This window comes from Hemicordylus capensis, chromosome 3 (assembly GCF_027244095.1).
Source record: "Hemicordylus capensis ecotype Gifberg chromosome 3, rHemCap1.1.pri, whole genome shotgun sequence".
NCBI lineage: Eukaryota > Metazoa > Chordata > Lepidosauria > Squamata > Cordylidae > Hemicordylus > Hemicordylus capensis.
This window is the reverse complement of record NC_069659.1, coordinates 70,075,713-70,098,210: the sequence shown is the minus strand read 5'-3', so window position 1 is coordinate 70,098,210 and position 22,498 is coordinate 70,075,713. Positions and strand designations below refer to the sequence as shown.

General features: G+C 42.4%; 1 long non-coding RNA gene across 1 annotated transcript in view; it reads left to right on the top strand.

Annotated features, from left to right (window-relative positions):
• Window positions 1-22,146, top strand: part of LOC128351732 (uncharacterized) — a 70,672-nt gene extending 48,526 nt beyond the window's left edge. Inside the window, exon 3 of the long non-coding RNA XR_008320010.1 lies at window positions 22,116-22,146. This is a non-coding gene — a long non-coding RNA (uncharacterized LOC128351732). The remainder of the gene's footprint in view (window positions 1-22,115) is intronic.
• Window positions 22,147-22,498: the final 352 nt, after the last annotated feature.

The window sequence follows — 22,498 nt, the reverse complement described above, 5'->3', positions numbered from 1 at the left end:
CAGACTACTGCTGGGAGAAGGGCTTCAGGCCCTTTAGGCCACTTCTTTCCTGGTTGCTTCACAGAGAATGGAGTTCTCCTGCTTTGTGCATATGGAGAATCAAAAAGGAAGCTGAATAAATAAGTGAGAAACTCAGTACATGGCCCAAGGGAAGCCACTCTCCGCCTCAGCCCACCATCTGTAAAACAGGGATAATACTGGCCTACATTCTTTCATTTTGATATGATAAAAATGCCATAATATGACAGTTACTGATTATGGCAGCTGGTTTTCTAGATTCACGCTTATATGAAAGAGGGTTGCAGAATAGAGATCAGGATCTGCTGGTATATCTCTGGGTGATTTGCAGGAGATTGGCAGGTGCTTCTGGCTCGCAGTTGTTGCACAAAAGGGATGAAAACGGTTTCCCCCCTCTAAACTGGGCTGTTGGGATGAAGAAAGCGTAACATAAATTCAGAAGTGGATTTTTGTATGAATGAACTGTGGCTGAGATCCAGACTAACAAAGCAGGGGCAGAATGGAGAACTGCATGCCCCGTTGACAGGCTTCTTCACTGTCGCTGTGCTCAGCATGCAGCAGGGTTCCTACCTTCCCCTCTGATCTCCCTGTAATAGGTAGAAATGTGTACCTGCGGTTGTGCAGCCCTAAGGGAATTTTTTTTGTGTTGCAGAGGGATGAGGGGGTTGAATGTCACTCATCGCTCCTACCCCTGGAAGTGCTCTGTCTGCAACACACTGAAGTTTGTTTATGAGGGCTGTACCTTAGAGACATATTTCTACCAGTTTCAGGGCAATCTGTAAGGAAGAAACTCCAAAATTCACCTTCTCTACTGTGCACTACTTGCAGTACAAATAGTAACAGTCCTCTGAGAGATCTAGTTTGCCTCTGAATGCCGTTGTGCACCCTTTTATTCCCTTAATGTTGATAGCACCCATTCAAACTCCATTGCCTGAAACCAACAGAAACCATAAATCCATCAGGTCGAAAGTGTTCTTTTTCCATTCGTCTTTATACAGAGATGCTTCCTAATAAGCAGTATTCAGATCAAAACTCTTGAATTAATTCCAGAGGCTTTTTTTGGCCAGTAGAACGGAACAGCCTAATCGAAGCCTCATTCTGCATCCTGCGTACTAGCTTTATAGCTTTCTCTTGCAACTGTCATGAGAACATTTTCAAAAGATATGAATATGAAGCCTAAAAATTTAAAGTGACTTGGAATGATAGTTTGAGCTATAATCAGATGCAGTATTAATAACTATGTAGCCCTGTAACCAGGAAGAGGAAATGAACGGAGCATACATAAAATGAGAGCCATAAAACAGCAGCTTCACTGTCTTTGCAAGCTCAAATTATATGACAAAAATGGACTTTGCAGAGAAACATTTCCTTCTACGTACTATGCATGTTAACAATCATATATACTTTTTTAAATTGTATCTGATTGTTCCTATCATGGGCTAAGATCCAGCTTAACAAAACACAGGTGCCACATGAGAAGTGGCAGTGCTGCTTAGGGCTTGATTAAGGCAAGCACTGTTAAATTGTGCAGGAAAGATGGATGAATTTTGATGAACTATCCATCTCCAGCAAGTGCTCTGTACCACTCAACAATATGATCTTGAGGGTCATACCATAGGAGTTGAATGGCAGTTCAATTCCCATTAGCAGAGCAAAGCCAGTTTGGGGAGAATTCAGCCAAGACAAACACTGGAGGAACAAAGAGGGGAAACTTTTATCTGAACCCCTCCTCCCCAGTGGTCACTATGAGACATTACAGCTGAGAGCTGATGTTGTCAGGGTCCTAGCTCCAACACATACATCCCTCAGAGATATATTTGCAGGTGGCACCAAACGCTTCTGGGGCAAGTGCCAATGTGAGCACTGTGTTAATCATTGTGTTATGCTGTGTTAATTGGGATGTGGTGCTGTTAATGTGATGCTGTGTTCATCCTCAGCAGTACCAGCTTTTCATGTGGCACTCATTCTTTTTAATCTGAATGTTTACTATTACTCTAAAATGGAGAAAAAGCAACTACAAAAAACTATAAAGTAAGAAGACTACCAAAACTAAAAAAACAATTCCAGTAAACACAGCATAGGACCTTGTTGCACCTAAAGACTAATGAATTTATTGTGACATGAGTTTTCTTGGGCCAATAAATATTTGATCATGAAACTTGTATGGTCTAATAAACATGCTAGTCTTTTAGCTGCCACAAAACACTGCTGTTCAACTCCTATAGAATGTAGTCAACAGGTACATGCACTTATGTTGAAATCAGTGGCTTACATGTCCTGCAGCGTAATGTGGACATTGCAAAAACACCTGTACCACTGTAACAACCACCGCTCTAACAAATGCAAATTTTGTCCCTGTCTTCAAAAATTGGGAATGAAAGATCCAGGTTATACAGGCTTGATGCTGATACCTAGCAAGATCCTTATGCTCTAAATTCCACTAATTGGGCAAGATGCACCTTTTTAAAGTGGTGGTTCTCTTTATTTAGCAGGGGGGAGCAACTGGCCCTATCCACCTCCAGCACTGTGACTGTTGCTGGTGTCTATCCAGTGACTGTCTATCATATGTTTCTATTTAGATTGTGATCCCTTTGGAGACAGGGATCCATTTTATGTATTTATTATTTCTCTATGTTGTACACCACCTAGAGCCTCTGGATAGGCCATTTATCAAACAAACAAACAAACAAACAAACCACTTTGGAAACTTTTGTTGAAAAGAGGTATATAAATATTTGTTGTTGTTATCCAGTTTATTAAGTGGTTGGTCTGTGAATGCTTAGAAAAGAAGTTGGCAATTACTAGAAGTCAGCAAGAACAAGTCATGCCAGATTAATTTTATCTCATTTTCTGATTGTGTTGCTAGTTTACTGGATCAGGGGATTGCCATGGGCTTAATTTCAGTAAAGCCATTATATCATTGTTGACATTATGGTAAAATATGGGCTAGATAAAACCACTATTAAGGGAATTCACAGCTGGTTGAACAACCATAGCTGAGTGTTCATTAATGGTTCCACATCTTGTTTGGTCTAGGACCGTAAATAAAACTTAACTTGAATTGACTTGAATGGTTCCACATCTGCCTGGAGTAAGGTACTGATTGGAGTACCACAATGGTCTGTGCTCTGATTATCAAGTTTGTATATTCTGCAAAGATGGGATGGGATGGGATGGGAGGAATATCTAACACCATGGAAGACAAAATCAAGATTCAAACCAATATGGAGAAGCATAAACATTCAGCCAAAACCAACAAGGAGTTCAGTAGAGATTATTTAGTTAGTTAGTTAGTTAGTTAGCTAGTACATTTATATACCACCCCATACAAACAAGTCCCTGGAGAGCCTCAAAGGCCCCTTCCCCCCAAATTCTGTGATTCTATGATACAATTTATTCCTTGACACAGCATCTTCTCCCCATTTCAGATCTAATGTTGTTGTATAGGACTTCTTCCTTTATAACTTTTCCATTGTGAGCATTTTGAGCTGTTCTCAAGGAAGGACTGTACACATCCACATAACTGAAGTGGGCATAAGATTAATTGTAAACCTATTACAATTGAATTTCTTTCATCTGGAAGCTTTCCAGATTGGACACTACAATGGTGTCACTACGTGTCCGTTAAGTGTGCTTCCATATTGCCTTTGTATCGGCATCACAGTCCCTGTGCTGTCAGCAAGGTGCCGTTCACATTTCCAATACGTTCTTTCAAGTTTTATTGCTGCGTTACAGTCTTACAACGTTGTTTAAAAATTGCTGTATTTTCCTGTTGTAGGGAGTTTCGCCCAAACTAGAAATCACTGCTCTCCCTGCTGGTCACTTTGCACAACATCTTTTATTTACGGTTTCAATATGATTCTGTCAAGCAGAAGTAAACTACAGCTGTATTACCATGTAATCTGGAAAGTGCCCTGTATGTTATGAGTGAGTACCTACAATATAACTGATAATAAAAGAAATGTTTTTTTAAAAAGAGAGTGTAAAGATTGCACAGCTTTTTAAAAAAGTAGTATTTTTAGCTTGGTTACCAAAACAAAGAACAAGTTCTATAGTGCCGTCCTAAGTGCCCTTACAAGGGGATAAGCCCCTTTGAGCTCAACAGATGTTACTTATGAGACAACATGCTTAGGATTGCTTTATGTATATTTAAAATTATTTTTCTAATTAGCACAAATAAGCATTCACTGCGCAATCTAACTATGTTACCTTGAAATATGGGTAGTTTTCTTACTTTTAGTACACTCAGAAGCAGCCAGTGAGGGTGGTGTTGGGGAGGCAGCAAGAGGCAGCTTTAAAAATGAATTATCAGGTGCTTACCAGCATTAACGCAGCATCTGCAAACTGTCTCAAGCAGCACCTGGTATCCCGTGCAGGGCAGTGGCACTCCTACCAGCATCCTGTGTGGGGCCATGGCATGGAAAGTATGCAGAGGCCATTTACATGGTAAGCAAAACCATGCTGACCATTCAAACAGCCTCTGAGCACATACAGAGGCCAGGGTCACCCCACCACCCTACATGGGATACCAGGCAGAGCACCACTTCTTGAGACAGTTCGTAGGTGCTGTGGTAACACTGGTAAGCACAAGCTAATTTATTTTTAAAGATGCCTCTTACCCCACCCCATCTGCCACCCTCACTAGCTGCTAGAACATAAGAACAGCCCTCCTGTATCAGGCCCATCTAGTCCAGCACCCTGTTGCACACAGTGGCACATCAGATGCCCCTGGAAGCCACAGGCAGGAGTTGAGGGTGTGCTCTCTCTCCTGCTGTTACTCTTCCGCAAACTGGTACTCAGAGGCATCCTGCCTTTGAGGCTAGAGGTGGCCTGTAGCCCTCCAACTAGTAGCCATTGATAGACCTCTCCTCCATGAAATTATCCAAACCCCTCTTAAAGCCATCCAGGTTGTTGGTTGTCACCACATCCTGTGGCAGAGAGTTCGACAAATGGATCACGTGTTGTGTGAAACAATACTTCCGTCTGTTGGTCCTAGACCTCCTGGCAATCAATTTCATGGAGTGACCCCTGGTTCTAGTGTTGTATGAGAGGGAAAAGAATTTCGCTCTCTCCATTTTCTCCACACCATGCATGATTTTATAGACCTCTATCATGTCTCCCCACAGTCGTCTTTTTTCTAAACTAAAAAGCCCCAGTTGTTGTAGTCTTGCGTCATAAGGAAGGTGCTCTAGGCCCATGATCACCTTGGTTGCCCTCTTCTGTACCTTCTCCAGTTCTACAATGTCCTTTTTAACATGTGGTGTCCAGAATTGTACGCAGTACTCCAATGTGGTCACACCATCGTTTTGCATAAGGGCATTATAATATTAGCCATTTTATTTTCAATCCCCTTCCTAATGATCCCTAGCATGGAATTGGCCTTTTTCACATCTGCTGCACATTGAGTCGACACTTTCAACTAGCTGTCCACCACAACCCCAAGTTCACTCTCCTGGTCAGTAACCAACAGCTCAGATCCCATCAGCATATACTTGAAGTTGGGGTTTTTCATCCCAATGTGCATCACCTAACACTTGCTAATTCTGAACCGAATTTGCCACTTTGTTGCCCACTCACCCAGTTTGGAGAGATCCTTTTGGAGCTCCTCACAATCCGTTTTGGATTTCATTTCCTGGAAGAGTTTGGTGTCATCTGCATATTTGGCCACCTCGCTGCTTACCCCTGATTCTAGATCATTTATGAATAAATTAAAAAGCACCGGACCCAGTACACATCCCTGGGGGAACCGACTTCTTACTTCCCTCCATTGTGAAAACTCTCCATTTATACCTACCCTCTGTTTCCTGTCTTTCAACCAGTTAGCAATCCACACATGTACTTGTCCCCTTATCACATGACCACTAAGTTTCCTCAGGAGTCTTTGATGAGGAACTTTGTCAAAAGCTTTTTGGAAGTCCAGGTATACTATGTCAGCTGGATCACCTTGATCCGCACACTTGTTGACACTCTCAAAGAACTCCAAAAGGTTGGTAAGGCAAGATTTACCTTTGCAGAAGCCGTGCTGGTTCACTCCCAGCAGGGCCTGTTCTTCTAGGTGCTTTTACAATTTTATCCTGTAGGATGCTTTCCATCAATTTGCCTGGAACGGATGTTAAGCTAACTGGCCTGTAATTTCCCGGATCGCTCCTGGGCCCCTTTTTGAAAATCGGTGTTACATTTGCTACTCTCCAGTCCTCTGGTACAGAGCCTGATTTCAGGGATAAGTTATATATTTTAGCAAGGAGGTCGGCAATTTCACATTTGAGTTCTTTGAGAACTCTTGGATAGATACCATCCGGACCTGGTGATTTGTTAGCTTTCAGTTTTTCCAGACAGTTTAAAGCATCATCTCTTGTCTCTTCTATCTGACTCAGCTCTCTAGCCTCCATCCCTAAAGGGCCTGGTTCAGGAACAGGTATATACTCAGTATCCTCTGCCGTGAAGACAGATGCAAAGAACTCATTCAGATTCTCTGCAACTTCCATGTCCTCTTTAATAATCCCTTTCACTCCCTCCTTGTCTAATGGTCCAACCGCCTCCCTGGCAGGTTTCCTGCTTCTGATGGATTTAAAGAAGTTGTTGTTATTCCCCTTGATACTTTTGGCTAAATGTTCCTCAAACTCTCTTTTTGCCTCCCTTATTGTCACCTTGCATTTCTTTTGCCAGAGTTTGTGTTGCTTTCTGTTCTCTTCACTTGGACAGGCCTTCCAATTTCGGAAGGAAGTCTTCTTCCCTTTTATGGCTTCCTTGACGGTACCCATTAGCCATACTGGCATCTTCCTGGACTTAGTGGTACTTTCCCCCCTTTTGGGTATACTATCTAACTGGGCTTCTAGTATTGTGGTTTTGAGTAAACTCCATGCACTCTGGAGTGAAGTGACTCTCCTGATTTCCCCTTTCAGCTTTCTTTTCACCATACTTTGCATTTTGGAGAAGTTTCCTCTTCCAAACTTTAAAATGTCCGTTTTAGACATCCTTGGTGATTCTCTCCCCGCATGTATGCTGAATTTGATGGCACTATGTTCACTGTTCCCTAAAGGGTCAATAATACTGACATCACACACCAGGTCCTCGGTGCCATTCAGAATTAGGTCCAAGGTCGCCTTCTCTCTGGTTGGTTCCAAGACCAACGGTTCTAGGGCACAGTCATTTAGCGTATCTAGAAATCTGACCTCTTTGTCCTGACCTGACTGTGAATTTACCCAGTCTATGTGTGGGTAATTGAAGTCACCCATAATTACAGCCCTGCCTCTCCTTGACGCTTCCCTGATTTCCTCCTGCAACTCCCAGTCCTGTTGACATTTTGATCCGGAGGGCTACTGAGTACATTCCAGAAAATTCTAGAACCATGACAGTTTCTCATACTACTGATCTATCAGCATGACCACCTTCATGCTTTAACTATTTTCTCTACTGTTCAGGGATCATTAGTCCAAAACTTTTGGGCATGGAGAAGGGTCTATATGTTCCTTTGGATGCAGTGTTCTCAGTCTCTGTTAAACCTTGGAGATGCTGAAAGTGATGTTTTGTATTACAAATATGTTACAGATGCTGGACAGCAATGGGAAGTCGATACTGCACATATGAAAGACTTGCTTACAATGCAAACTCTGCTGTATTGTCATATTATGTTCTAGATGCTAGAGTTCACTATGAGAATTTTCTACATTGTTAACATGAAACCTCACTAACTTGAAATTAAGATTAAATGTTTTATTACTCATTGCGCACAACTGACCTGAATCAAGTTTGTTATATGCCTAAATTAGTTGCCTTTACGATCATATCAGCAGTTCTAGCAAAAGGTTTAATATGCCTTAATGAAAGTTTGTCACATCATGTCTATAAATGTTTGCAGACTGCCCTGTGATCATATTTCAAGTGACCTCCAAGGATTTCATGATTATAACATACAAATGAAAGTCAGATAGAGGCCATTAAATAAGCCAACACTGGCAGTTTCTGTATTTGATTATGTATTGGTGATTTTGACAGAGATTGCTCCAGGTAAGGCAATAGGAGTTTTTCCATTCAGGTTCCTGGAACCATGTTTTGACCCATTATTAAACAAGATAATCTGCCATACTCCATTGTTTTGTGTAAGCTACAGAGGACAGGTCAAAGCTCAACTTCAGGTAGCTATGAATTTTAAATTAAAAATGATTCAAACATTTAGCTGTTTCCAAAATATAAAATTGACTTCATGTATATATAATTGGGCCATTTCATATGTATTAGATCCCAGTTCACTAGAGGCAGACCTCTTTGTCACCACACTGCACATCAGTGCCTATGCCATAAGACTAAGTTAGATAAAACAAGAATTGGAGGTTAAAAGCATTCAAGTTACAATCTTGTGCACACTTCCCTGAGAGTAGGCTCTGTTGAGCATAGACTTAATTCTGAGTAGACATGTATAGGATTTTGCTGTGAACTAGTGATGGAGAGATGGTAAAAAGTTAGGATTTTAAAAAAATTTCGATAGAAAAACAAGAATGGAAGACATACACCAGGAATTTATTTTATTTAGCTGTTTAACCCACCCAGTTCATGCAGCATAAGAACATACTGCCAAAATAATATCTCCATCTGAAAGTCTGTAAAATATTTATATTTTTCTACGTAACATGTAGAAAAATTCATCTTGGATGGCAGGACACCTTGTACAGGAAAAGTTTTAGTGTTCATAAAACGTGAATCTGCTGGAACTATATAAAGTCTCTAATAATATGCAGGCAATTATCTTGGTGTTTCTTATGAAAGTCTTCCAAAATATGTCTCAAATTTTACTGATTAGAATTAGACACATATATCTAATGTGTGTGCTAATATATTTAAGTCTTGCATCATGCCCAAATTATACCGCAGAGAGGCCCCATCACAGATTTAGGGATGAACCACACAATCATAACGTTGCTATGCTGAGCAGTTAATTAATCTTGGATACATGGGTCTTAGTAGCAGCACAAAGCCCTCTTTTACCAGAGCTTGGATCTGAGCCTAACGTAAGCAGTGGTGCAGAAACATCAGTAGCCATAGGAGCTGTGTTGTTGCTTTCCCTTTCCCCCCTAAGTGTCGCAGCTCTGTGTACAAGTGTCTTATATGGAAAAATGACCATGGGCAAAAAACAACCATTACATAGCATCCTCTGAGCATCCTCTGAGCCATGTATCAGGAACGACAGCACTTTACTTCATTTACACATATGAAGATTATGTGAGGTGGGCCAAAATCAGTGTCATGATATTTTTAAATAAGAGTTTTTCAGACAGATGAAATCTTTTTAAAAAACCACACATTGTATTTGATAAATGATACAATTCTTTCACCTTACACCAAGATCAGCTTTTTAAATTTTATTACCTGTGTGGAGAGTTGGTGGCAACAAAGACAGAGAAGAAGTGTTGCCATCACTAATTATAGAACCAAACCTGAACATCTCTCAGCAGTACATTAACTACATAGTTTTCTTTGAGTGAGATTGAGTGGTCAGAGTTAGCCAGCAAATGAAGTGAGAGGATACTTTTTATTATTCACTATGATTTTCATGTTATTTTGTATAAGCTTTGTTTATAAAGCATTAAAACCTTCTCCCATCTCTCCCAATAGAGCAGGCATACAAATTTCTGTAAATAAATAGCTGCAATGAGGATTCTGAATCAATTTTATAAGCTTCTTATTAGACATGTGAGTTTTACTGGTGCTTTGAAAATAATGTCCCATTTCCTTAACAAGAGATGTAGTCCAGACAACTCCAAGCACAAAGGAACAGTGCTAGGTCTCTTTAAAAGCATCTTCAGTGAGCATCATGGTACATGATTACACTTCGTTCTTGGAAGATCTGAATTTATTCCAAGGCATTAAAAAAAGGCACAATCTTCCTCAAGGCTGCACATTTTTGGCCAAAGTGTCTAATTTATAGAGATCTACATATTTTATAGGGTACAAACTTACCTATTCATTGTCTTTTTGAATGCTTCTCAACAACACGCTGGTTTTACCTATGTCAAAACAAGGCACTAGGGAAGCATTTGTCTGTTTTATGGGTAGAAGCTGAGCTGCAGCCTTATAATAAGTAGCATTAAGAGTTAGGGAGGGGCAGAAGAAACTGGTTAAGAACATGATATTCCTGATATTGTTAAGCTTTGGGAGAAAGATTCAAGGCATTGTAATATGGTAGAACTAATGGGTCTCAACTTCTGATAGCTGAACGTGCATATTGCCTGATAGCCATTAATGTGTCTAGGCTGATAGCTGCTTCTTTGAGAAAGCCATCTGGTAAGTATCAGAGAAGCAAAACTGAATGCCTTGAGGCATTTGTTGAAGCACATAGATAGTAACAAGTAAGACACAAACTGATAGTTTGGGAAATAGATAGCATTTCAGAATAAATGAGCTGGACAGAATGGATTATTTTCTGTTCATACCACTAACTACACGGTAGCAACATGAACTTTGTCTGCTCAATATAAGTCTTTTAAAAGAAATCCTAAAACATTCAAGTACCATTATCAAAGAGAAATATAGTCACATGACTAATTTACTCTCACTGAAAGTTTTCTTTGTTTCTTTATTTTGGTCACTTCAAAATGAGATGTATTTAGAAGTGGAATGATATGAGATCTCTGGCTCATGGTTGTACTATGGGCCAATGCAAATAATACACACACACACACACAACCATCTGCATGCAGAAGGTTCCAAATTCTCTCCCTGGCAACATCACCCAGATAGAGCTGAGGGAGATTCCTGCCAGCAGCCTTGGAGAAGTCACTGCCAGTCTGTGTAGACAATACTGAGCTAGATGGACCTATGGTCTGCCTCTGTATAAGGCAGCTTCCTATATTTCTACATGCTGAGTTGCATCCATAAGATCTCCCTGATCATTTCAATAGACAAAGTCAATCCACACGCACAAGTAAGAGTGTGCTTCTAATCTCTCCAGTGCATTAGACTGTAGGGATGTGTGAACTGGATTGAAATCCCATCAGCTTGCACTTGAACCAGGTTTGGTTCTGTCCAAGGTTGAGCCAAATTGCTCAGGCCAGTTTGAGCCCAGTTTGAGGGCAGCGGGGGGATTCCCAAAGTGATATATTAGAAAAATTGAAGTATTTAATCCTGGTGGTGGCTGTGGTGGTGGGGGTGTGTGCAATGGCTCCCCCTACCCCCGTCACCGTTCCCCAAGTCTCCCAGGCCTGGTTTGGCCAGTTTTGGCCCACTGTGTGCATGTGGTAGCCTTGTTTTTGGCCTCTGTGCATGCACACAGGCCATTTAAGTCACCACACAATTGCATAGTCATGCAAATGGACCAAAAAAATGCATATGTAGAGGACCAAAATGGGCCAGAAACAGGGAGACTCGTAGGGAGGCCAGCAGGCCACCTCCTCCCACCTCCTCCTCCCAGTAGGTGGCCAGCCCAGCCCGGCCGGCCATAGCCTCTTCCAGCTGACTGGCGGCCAGCCCAGGCTAACCCACCACCGCTCCTATGGTCTCCTATCCTTGTCGCTATCCCCAGGAAGCTGCTCTCGCAAGAGCTGCCATGCATGTGATTAGCGACGGGTACTTTTAGGAGATTTAAGCATATAGATAAACACTACAGTAGCAGTAGGGCCCCGAGTCTGGCTGGCTGGCTGGCTGGCTGGCTGGGCAGCAGGCAGCAGGCAGCAGGAGCCAGGCCCAGCTGTGCTTGGGGAAAATAAAATAAATCCTTCAAAAAGAAAACAAAAATAGGCCAAAGGCCTAGGCCCAGCAGGGCAGAGCCTGGCTGGCTGGTTTAAAAATCGAAAACAGCAGGGCAGTGGCAGGACAGCCAATCAGGAAAAGTGACACATTGTGTCATTATGTCATAAAATGTCCACTGCCACTAGTTTCTCATGATACGAGCCAACTCAATCAAACTGGGCTCAGATTGATCTTGGACCGGCTTTTCTTTCTTTCTTTCTTTCTTTCTTTCTTTCTTTCTTTCTTTCTTTCTTTCTTTCTTTCTTTCTTGAATTTATATTCCACCTAACATAGAAATCTCTAGGCGGTGTATGTAATTAAAACACAATATAAAATATAAAACATTTAAAATCCATAATCAGATAAAAATAATAGATAAAAACACATTAAAATTTAAAAATTTGGTTTCAGTCAAAAGCCTGGCAAAATAGGTACATCTTCAGAGTCATCCTAAAAACAAACAGAGATGCTCTTATTTCAGCAGGGAGTGTGTTCCAAAGCCCTGGGGTAGCGAAGGTCCAGTGAAGGTCCAGTGAAGGTCCAGTCCCGAGTTTCCACCAAACAAGTTGGCAGCAACCGTAACCGGACCTCTTCAGATGATCTTATGGGAACCATTTGGTTCGAGCTCAAGCCTTCAACCTGAGCCATCTTGCACAACCCTAGTTCTCCTATATCCTTGGGGAGCACATTCCGCAACCTAGGAGTGGCAACTGAGAATGCCCAATCCCAGATGAACTGTTGGCAAAGATGAATCCCTCCTTTTGATCTTAATGAGCAGTGGGGATCTTGTAGAGCAAGTGGCTCTCTCAGGTAACCTGGGCCTAAGCCAGGTCTGGGCCTAAGCCATTCAGGGCTTTAAAGATAATCACCAGCACTTTTAACTTTGCCCAGGAACATATCTGCAGCCAGTTCAACTGTTTAAGAACAGGAGACATAACTGCTGCAATGGGGAGGGGGGCCATCCCTGGACTTGCCAGGGCATGCTATGTTGGTTTGTTGCTTGATATTGTATCAAAGAGGTAACAAAACATTTCACATCTAGCATCAATGAGACAATCCTACAAACTGCTTGGTTTGCATTTTTGAGCTGCTTTTATTTTTGAATGGTTGGTTTCACAGTGTACACCCCTCCTTTCTTTGAGGAAGGGGCAATCAAGTCAGCTTAAAAATTCAGAGATATTAAAAAAGCCCTACTGGGGTAGAGGCGAGGGGGAATCAACTGAACACTTTCCAGGTACAGCTGTAACAATTTAATCAGGAGATTATTATTATTATTTATTTACACAATCAGACAGGTGTTATTGACTGGTTTGTTTTATCCAGACATCGAGTCCTTCCCAAGGACCTGGGATGGCTGAATTTTATTATCAATGTTGTTGCTGTTATTATGGATATCGTCTCAGAATAGAGGCTGTTCCCAGTAAAGTTGCTTTTTGTAATTGGCTGATGGTGATTTCTGTGGCTCCTATGGTGTTGAGGTGCTCTTCAAGGTCTTTTGGAACTGCACCCAGGGCGCCAATTACCACTGGGATTATTTTGGTCTTTTTCTGCCACAGCCTTTCAATTTCAATTTGTAGATCTTTGCATTTGGTGATTTTTTCTTTTTCGTTTTCTTCTATTCTGCTATCCCCTGGTATTGCTATGTCGATTATTTTAACTTGTTTTTCTTTCTTCTCAACTACAGTTATATCTGGTGTATTGTATGACAGATGTTTGTCTGTTTGTAGTCGGAAGTGCCATAATATTTTTACATCTTCATTTTCTTCAACTTTTTCAATAATATGGTCCCACCAGTTTTTGGCTACAGGTAGATTGTTGTTGTTTTTTGCAGATGTTCCAGTGTATCATCCCAGCTACCTTGTCATGCCTTTGTTTTAGTCAGTCTGTGTGAAATTTTTACAACAGCTGATTAGGTGGTCCATGGTTTCATCTGCTTCTTTACAAGGCAGCACTTGCTGTTTCTTGTTGACTTTTCCACTTTTGCTCTTTTTGCATTTGTTCTTAGTGCCTGTTCTTGTGCAGCCAGTATTAAACCCTCTGTTTCTTTCTTCAAGTTGCCATTCTTAAGCCATTGCCAGGTCTTGGTGATGTCTGATTTTCCACTTATATTCTGCAAATATTGACATGAAGTGGCTTATTTTTCCATTTTTCTGCTTGGTTCTTGACTTGTTCTTTCTTGTAGACCTGCTTTGTTTCATTGGTGTTGAATAGTTTCTCGTTCTTGACCATTTGAAGTGCATCTTCTTCACTGTCCTTGATATATTCTTCAAGGCCTCTTTTCTCCTCCTCTACTGTTTGATGGACTTGCAGCATTCCTCTTCCACCTGAGCTGCGAGGGAGGTATAGCCTATCTACATCACTGCGGGGGTGCATAGCATGATTGATGGTCATGATTTTCCTGGTCTTGCAATCTAGTTTCTCTAGCTCTGCCCGGATCCAGTCTATTATTCCTGCAGTGTATCTGATAACAGGTATAGCCCAGGTGTTTATGGCTGGTATTATTATTATTATTATTATTATTATTATTATTTCCATTTTATATTCCACTCTTCCTCCAAGGAGCCCAGAGCAGTACACTACATACTTAGGTTTCTCCTCACAACAACCCTGTGAAGTAGGCTAGGCTGAGAGAGAAGTGACTGGCCCAGAGTCACCCAGCTAGTATCATGGCTAAATGGGGATTTGAACTTGGGACTCCCCGGTCCTAGTCCAGCACTCTAACCACTAAAAGCAAGCTCACGCTAGCACACATACACACACACCCAAACAAATAAGCAGCATATAGCTTTTAGTGTCAGTCAGCAACAAAAGCCATTCCTGCTTTAAGGTTTCTTGCAAGATCTTCTCAACGAACCTTTAAACAAAGGTATTCTAGAAGCTTATCTTACCTTTAGCACTTTGGAAGCCAGTAACCAGCCTCAAAATTGGCGGCGGGAGGTGGGTATTTCAGAAGTAATGGGAGGCCGGTTATAAAATGTATGTACACACCATACCACCATCAACAAACCTATCTTCCATGAATTTGTCCAAGCCCTTTTCAAAGCCACCCAAGCTAGTGGCTATCACCATATCCCGTGGCAGAGAATTCTATATAGATTAATGATGTGTTCTGTGGGAAAACTAAGAAGAGCCCTGCTAGATCAGGCCCAAGGCCCATCTAGTCCAGCATCCTGTTTCGCATCCTGTTTTGCTCATAAGAAGGTGCTCTAGGCCCCTGATCATCTTGGTTGCCCTCTTCTGCACCCTTTCCAGTTCTACAATGTCCTTTTTGAGATGTGGTGACCAGAATTGTACACAGTACTCCAATGTGATCGCACCGTAGTTTTGTATAAGGGCATTATAATATTAGCCGTTTTATTTTCAATCCCCTTCCTAATGATCCCTAGCATGGAATTGGCCTTTTTCACAGCTGCCGCACATTGAGTCGACACTTTCAACAAGCTGTCCACCATGACCCCGAGATCCCTCTCCTAGTCAGTCACCGACAGCTCAGATCCCATCAGCATATACTTGAAGTTGGGGTTTTTGTCCCAATGTCCATCAGCTTACACTTGCTAACATTGAACCACATTTGCCATTTTGTCGTCCACTCCCCCAGTCTGGAGAGATCATTTTGGAGCTTCTCACAATCCGTTTTGGATTTCACTACCTGGAAGAGTTTGGTGTCATCTGCAAATTTGGCCACCTCGCACAAGGCAGCCCTACATAGAGTGCATTGCAGTAGTCCAACCTGGAAGTTACCAGGTGTTTTCAGGTCATTCTCCTCAAGGAGCAGGCAATGTTGTCAAATCAACTGCAGCTGGCAAAAAGTGCTCCTGGCTGCACCTTGAGCCACCAGGGTGAGAACTGGGTCCAAGAGCACTCCCAAGATACTAAATTGTTCTTTTGGGGGGAGTGTAACCCCATCCAGAAGAGGAAATTTTATTATGCCATATTGCAGAATATGACCCCCAACGATGAGCACCCCTGTCTTGTTTGGATAGGCTAATGTGATTTCCTTATATCGATGACAATTGAGTGTCATCAGCATATTGATAACACCCAGCACCAAATCCCCTGTTGACCTTCCCCCATAACTTGAGTTTATAGTAATTCACCATAGCAGTGATGCTGTGATAGTGAAATACAATAATCTCAGATTGTCATCTGAGTCACAAGGAGGCTGGGGTATAATATGAAGCTTGAATCACACTGGAAATTGAATGAATTTCCAAATTTAGATATAATTGTTGGAAGACTGTGGCCTTTAGCCTTATTCCCATCTGCTTTTGACCTCTAGACTCTCTCCATGGGTATAGTGCCTCATCCTTGACTTTATTCTCTAAAGTGATCCTTAAAAGTTTCACCAAGGATACTAAAAGACCCCAGGATAGTTAGTCATACAGATCGATCCTTCATACAGATCCCTCTTCTACAATGCTATGTATTTCTTGCTTAAGAGTATTATAGCTTACATTAATCATGCAAGCATAACACAGAGAATTATGTTCCCTGTGTTAGAATTATGTTCTTTGGTCATCCTCCTGAACCACTTAGCAGCCTTTGATACCATTGACTGTGATATTCTTCTACACTGAGGCTATTCACACAATGGGAGATAATTGGGCTAGAGGAGGCTGCAAGCCTGGTGGTTCTTAAGCAGGTCACCCACTTAAATAACCCTCCCCTAACCCGAGCTCTACGATCGTGAGTTGCCACGGCACGGCTCTGCGCCGCAGCACCTCACGAGTAGATCCGGACTGGGAAGCTTAAAAGCAGCCTCCCAGTTTGGGGGTCTATCCAGCATGCCGCACGGTGCCCGATCCCCCCTCTTCTGGCTCTGTAACAGAGTTGGCAGTTGTGTGGGTGGCCAGTTTGGCCACCCGGAGCAGACTGTTGGGTCGTCTGCAGGGACAGCGGACTAAGCCCGCTCTCCCCGCTAACCGTCTCCAGGCAGCTCCCACTGATCGTGGGAACTGCCTCATTGTCTGATATTGCCATTTTATTGTGGCTCTAGTCCTACCCAGAAAGTAGTGCTGAGGGATGTCTGCCCTACCTGTTTGCCATTGGCCTATGGAGTACTGGAGGGTCCTATCCTGTTGCCTATGCTGTTTAATATATACATGAAACCACTGGGAGAGGTGTTCTGTAGGTATGGGCTGCAGTGTCATCAATGTGTTGATGGCATCTAGGTCTACCTATCATTTAAATCAGTTAAATGCTTTAAGGGAAATAAACACCAGGGAGACAGCTGGTGTCATAAACTGGTTTATGGAGACTATTCTGTGTTGGATGGGCACAACTGAAACTTAATTCAGATAAGATGAAGGTGATCTGAGTTAATTAAACCGGAGTTTTATAATTAAGGAAACCAAACAAAAGAGTGGTTTATTTGAACAAAGGGATAAGGGTCTGAGTTTAGGAGGAGAGAGGAGGACAGAGCATTCATGCATGTGCAGAGATGCCTTGTGCATGCTGGCACCGTGTGTTGGTTCTTTGGACAAGCGCAGACATAGCAGGAAGCTACTTGTGGTGGCAGAGAGCAGGCAAGCACCTGCTCTCCTCCTTTTTAAAGATCCCACTCACCGCTACCACCCCACCCCCCGGTGGTGGTGAACTTGTGCACAAATCTCAGTTCGTGCAACTCCCTAACTTACAGTGCTTTGTAGCCTACTCCAGGAGTACCAGATCATTCACTGAGGCTATTCTCAAGAGTTAGCAAAACCAGGCTAAGAGAGCCCTGCCTGGTTTTGCTCGCTCGTGCGAACCACTGGGCTCGCAGGTGAGCCCAGTGGTTCCATGGCTGCAAGCCTGCCTATATACCCTCCCCCTTAAATGAGGGGAGTGTCATTTATGCAGTCATGTGTCATGTGCGGCTGCTCACAGCTGTAGCAGGCACACTCAGAGTGGGGGGGAGAAGGGAGGTGGATCCCAGGAATGCACCTTACACTCATGTGGTGCATTACTGGGGCTCTGGGGGGCTGACACTGTACAGTGGTGCTTCCCTTCGCCCAACCCCTGGAGTTGCAGGGCAAGCTGCGGCCAGGTGCGGGAGTGCTGGAACCAAGTCGCCGCTCATCTGGGCAGGCAACCCATCCACCTGAGGAGGGATAAGTGATCATCTGTGGGGAGGGTAGGTGAAACCCACTTTTCCCGCTGACCCTCTTTCGGCTCTTCACATTGATCATGTGTAGAGCCTTACTGTTTGTTGAGACTTCAAGTTCCTCCAGGCAGACTGACTCCTCCTCCTTTTTTCAGTTAGGTTTCCCTGGGACACAGCAGGCACTGGGCAGGTCTCCACCAATCAATGCAACACTATGCAAGGCAGCCAAGACATAGAGGAGATTCACACGATCGGCCAAAAGTGGGGTAAAGGAACCTAGCCCACTATTGGGCAAGCGTGAGAACCACCATGTTCGCAGGCAAGCCTGGTATCCTCAAAGCAGGTAACCCGCTTAGGTAGCCCTCCCCTTAGATGAGGGCAGTGGAGTGAGCGCTCCACTAACCCTGTCTATTCGATCATGTATTGCTGCGGTGCAGCTCCATGGCGTGGCAACACTTGAAGAAACCCCTGCCGGGAGGCTGAAACAATCCTCCCAGCCCTGGGGGGGTCTCTCGAGGATGCCCTGTGTGCTCGCACAGGGCATCCTGGAACCTCCGGGCCCGCATGGCCCCTGATCTCCGCAGCCCTTCTGGATCCATGATGGAGCCAGAAGTTGTGCGGGTGGCTGATCTGGCTTCCCAGGGCTGCCGCCTTGATCGTCTGCAGGGAGAGTGGGCTAAGCCCTCTCTCCCCACAAACCCTTTTCCAGTGAGTCTCACTGATCGTGAGACTTGCCTCTTTGTTTGCAACTTTCTTACTGAACATAAATTGAAGGGAGCTACAAAATATACATAGGAATTGGAGTGCAAGCAGTTTATTACACTCTCATAATTCCTTCCTGGCCTCCCCATTTATGAGTTTCTAAAACAACTTGAGAACTCTCCTTTTTTGAGAAGCTTTTAAGAACTATTTTGAACAACGTTTCCAGTTCTAATCCGGGTTTGTTCTGCCTGATATTGCCCAACATTTAATCTTACAACCTCCTTGTTTTTAATGTTTGTTGTCTGTATTGTTTTATAGTTATTGTGTTTTATCATAAGCCACCCTGAGCACGAGGAGGAGTGGGATAGAAATATTTAAGCTACATAAATAAATTAAATTATGCATATGTATTATTGGAGCACAGCTTCCCATTTTGGTAGTTAAGAATTCAGGGTTACAACTACAAAAGTAAGTTAGAGAAAAGCACATCACTGCCAATAGAACATAGCAGTGAAGGGGGGAAAAAACTTCATGAAAGACTGTGGCACCAAAAGAGGGATCCCAACACATGATATTTTGTTGTGTTTCCTCCTTTACATCTTGGGGGATATAGCTCTTTTCCATCAATTGTACCACCAATGTTTTAAAACAAATAAATAAAACAAATAAAACAAATGGAGAGCCCCTGGTGGCGCAGTGGTAAAACTGCCGCCCTGTAACCAGAAGGTTACAAGTTCGATCCTGACCAGGGGCTCAAGGTTGACTCAGCCTTCCATCCTTCCGAGGTCGGTAAAATGAGTACCCAGAATGTTGGGGAGCAATATGCTAAATCATTGTAAACTGCTTAGAGAGCTTCCAGCTATAGAGCGGTATATAAATGTAAGTGTAAGTGCTATAAATAATGCAAGACCTGTATTTAGTGCGAGTTATTGCAGATTACCCCTGGGTATGGAAACGGTGGTTCATTCATGTGACCATTGCAGTCAATTGTATTACAGCTTCCCCAATCTACTGGTATTGCAATGGTCAGGAGAAAAGGAAAACCCAGAGTAGAAAGTGCCAACATTCTTCTGTCCTACATTCCAGAAACAAGGTTAACTTGGTAGTGAGTAGGATAGAACAATTTTACATATTTTCGGTCAAAATCCCAAAATCTGTATTTGAATACTTAAAAAGCACATGCAGCTATTTATTAAGAGTACACCCTAGGAGAAAAGGCAGATCAGAATGCAAAGGCTTAGCTATAAAACCCAATATAAGTGGATTAACCACCTCAGCAGTTTGGAGTAAATCCTTTTTATTTGAAAATATCTAAATCAAGAGTTCAAATACCTCCTGATTTAGATTTACTCTCTCAAAAAGAAAGCTGTGGAAAAGCAGTTATTAAGATAAAGCCATGGCAAGGCAGCTCAGGGAGAAAGCTGGCAACACCCAATATAAAAAGCCCACCACAAATTCAGTGTGAATGTCTGCAAAGGAACAGCAGGTGAAGTTGGCTGTAATCTTGTACAGTCTTACATGCATATAACTTCAATTGATTTCAATGACACTTGCATACTCATAACTGGTTAGAGGGTAGAAGCCTTAATTTGGAGTGTCAACGCTCAATAAAGATTAATTTTAGTTTTACCTGGACTCTGTTCCCGTCTTCTTAATATTTTAAGGTCATTCCTGTCATTTGTTAAAACTGGTGAAACTTGAAATAAGAACATAATCAATCAATTTAAAAAGTCCTCTACAGTTTTAATCATAAATGCCTGTTTTCAATCAAGAAATATATATTTCTGGTCACTGTTTTGTTCCTGAAACTGTACCTGTACATTGTAAACAAGAACAAAACAAAAGAAGAGAGAAATAACTCAGCAGCACAATTTTTTTTCCTTTATGGCCAGCTTATCCAGTAAAGAGATTTAGACAAAGGCACTGGTGCTATCTTTACTGGATCCTCTACACAGATGCTCTACACATCTACTGGATCCTCTACACAGCCAGAACTGGATCCCTTCCGCATCGCTACCATTTCACTCTCAGTGCTATTATTGTGCCTCTGTCCCAGCCAGACATCTGGCACAACCTAAAGCAATGACGCCCGAAGCAGTTACTTCATACATACAAAACACTGGCCTACAGGCAGTACATTGGGACTCACAGCCTAATGCTATGTCATTGCAGGTTAGCTCTCTAATGATGGCCAGTGATGTGGTCAGCTCAGGTGGCAAAGTTTGGGAGGGTAGCTGCCACAAGTGCTATCGGAGCTGCAGAAACAGCTACACTGTACCACCCCACCTGGCTGCCAGCTTAGCTTCCTACCTGGCCAGGACCAAGTAGGAGTGCAAGTAGGAAATAAAATGCATGAGGAGCTTATAACTGTAATAGTCTGAAGATGTTGAGGCTAACACCATGCTCAGATCCTCCTAGCTTTTCTTTTGCAATATATTCAGGCTGATAAAGGGATCTGAAGAACTCGGAAGCTTTCAACTCATGACATTGCATCATTTTGGATGGTTCTAAGAAAGGTATTACTAGATTGTGGCTTTTTGATTTTCTCTCTCTAATGGACCAGGATGGCCAGTTGTGATTTTTTTTTAGTATTTCAGAAGATAGAGATAAGAAGCAGTTCAAGGGCAGGGAAGAAAGGTGGCTTTTAAAGGGCGTGGGGGGGGGGTTCCACTAGAAAATCCAAAATGTCCCCAGTTAAGGCACAGAGGATACAATTTTTTTGCCCCACTTAAAGAACCAGAAAGGAAACCATTTCTAAGCACTTTCAAACAGCCAGAGAGTTAATGTAGGATTTTGGATCTTAAATACTAAGTCACTATCTGGGTGGCCCTTCCTAAGACCTGTATATAAAAGCAAAGCAAAACCAAAAGAAAAAACCCTTAGCATTTCCACCCTGTCTTTGTTGTTCTCCATTAGCTCTCCAATTACCATAGAAGATCTCGTTATAAATCAATTTCTTACAGAGTGCTTCTGAAAGACACAGGTCAGCAGATCTAAAGTGTTGTTTTTATGCTTATAAGTAAAGACAAGAATTTTGAAATAATCAGTATAGCTTCAAAATTATACTAATATCAGAACAGCGTTGTAGATACTATCAGTTCTCTCAAATATTGCTTGGATTTATTTATTTGTGTACCACTCTTTCTAAGGAGCTTAGGATGTTATAAATAATATCTCATTTTTTATCCTCACAACAGCCCTGTGAGATAGGTTAAGCTGAGACAGACATCTCCTCATGTGATTCAGTGGGAAATATTGTCACTATAATCAGCTTTGACTCTGCCAAACATTTGGAAATATCAGTATGCAGTCCTGATTATTTTTAATAATAAGGATGATGAGGATCATTATGACAATCACACATTAGCCACAACTACAAGCAAATGGTTCTCACAAAGTCTCTATTTCAAGACCAATTGTGGATTAACAGCACACAAACAGCAAAAATCCATTTTTCAGGTGGGGATTTTAATCTGATCTAGCAGGGATATTCTTATGTTTAGGAGATTTGGGCTGTAGTTTTATATCAGTAGGGTACATGAAAATAATTGAATTCCATTATTTTTGATATCTATATTTCTTCTCTTTCTAGGTTGACCAGATGAAAGGAGGACAGGTATAGAAGTGAACATTTTGTTAGGTACAGTTTCTGGCTTCTGTATTTTTCTGATCACCTTTGTGCTTCTTTCTTCCAGAAAGTAAACTGCAACAACAACAGAAAGAAAAAGAGAGAGAAAAAAGAGGGTAGTATAACATTTCACTTTCGTGCTACCCAAGGATAGTTGGTCCCCCAGATGAAGCTGGGCTTTGGCACACGCACACACACACGCACCCTTCACCTGAGCAGGCAGGCCCCTCCCCATTGGTGGGCAGGCCCACCCAACCACTTGCTCTCATCTCCACTTCCTCCCACTGTGGGAACATGATTATAACACGCTGCAGCAGACCAGCTGCCCAGAAGCTAGGGACGTGCAG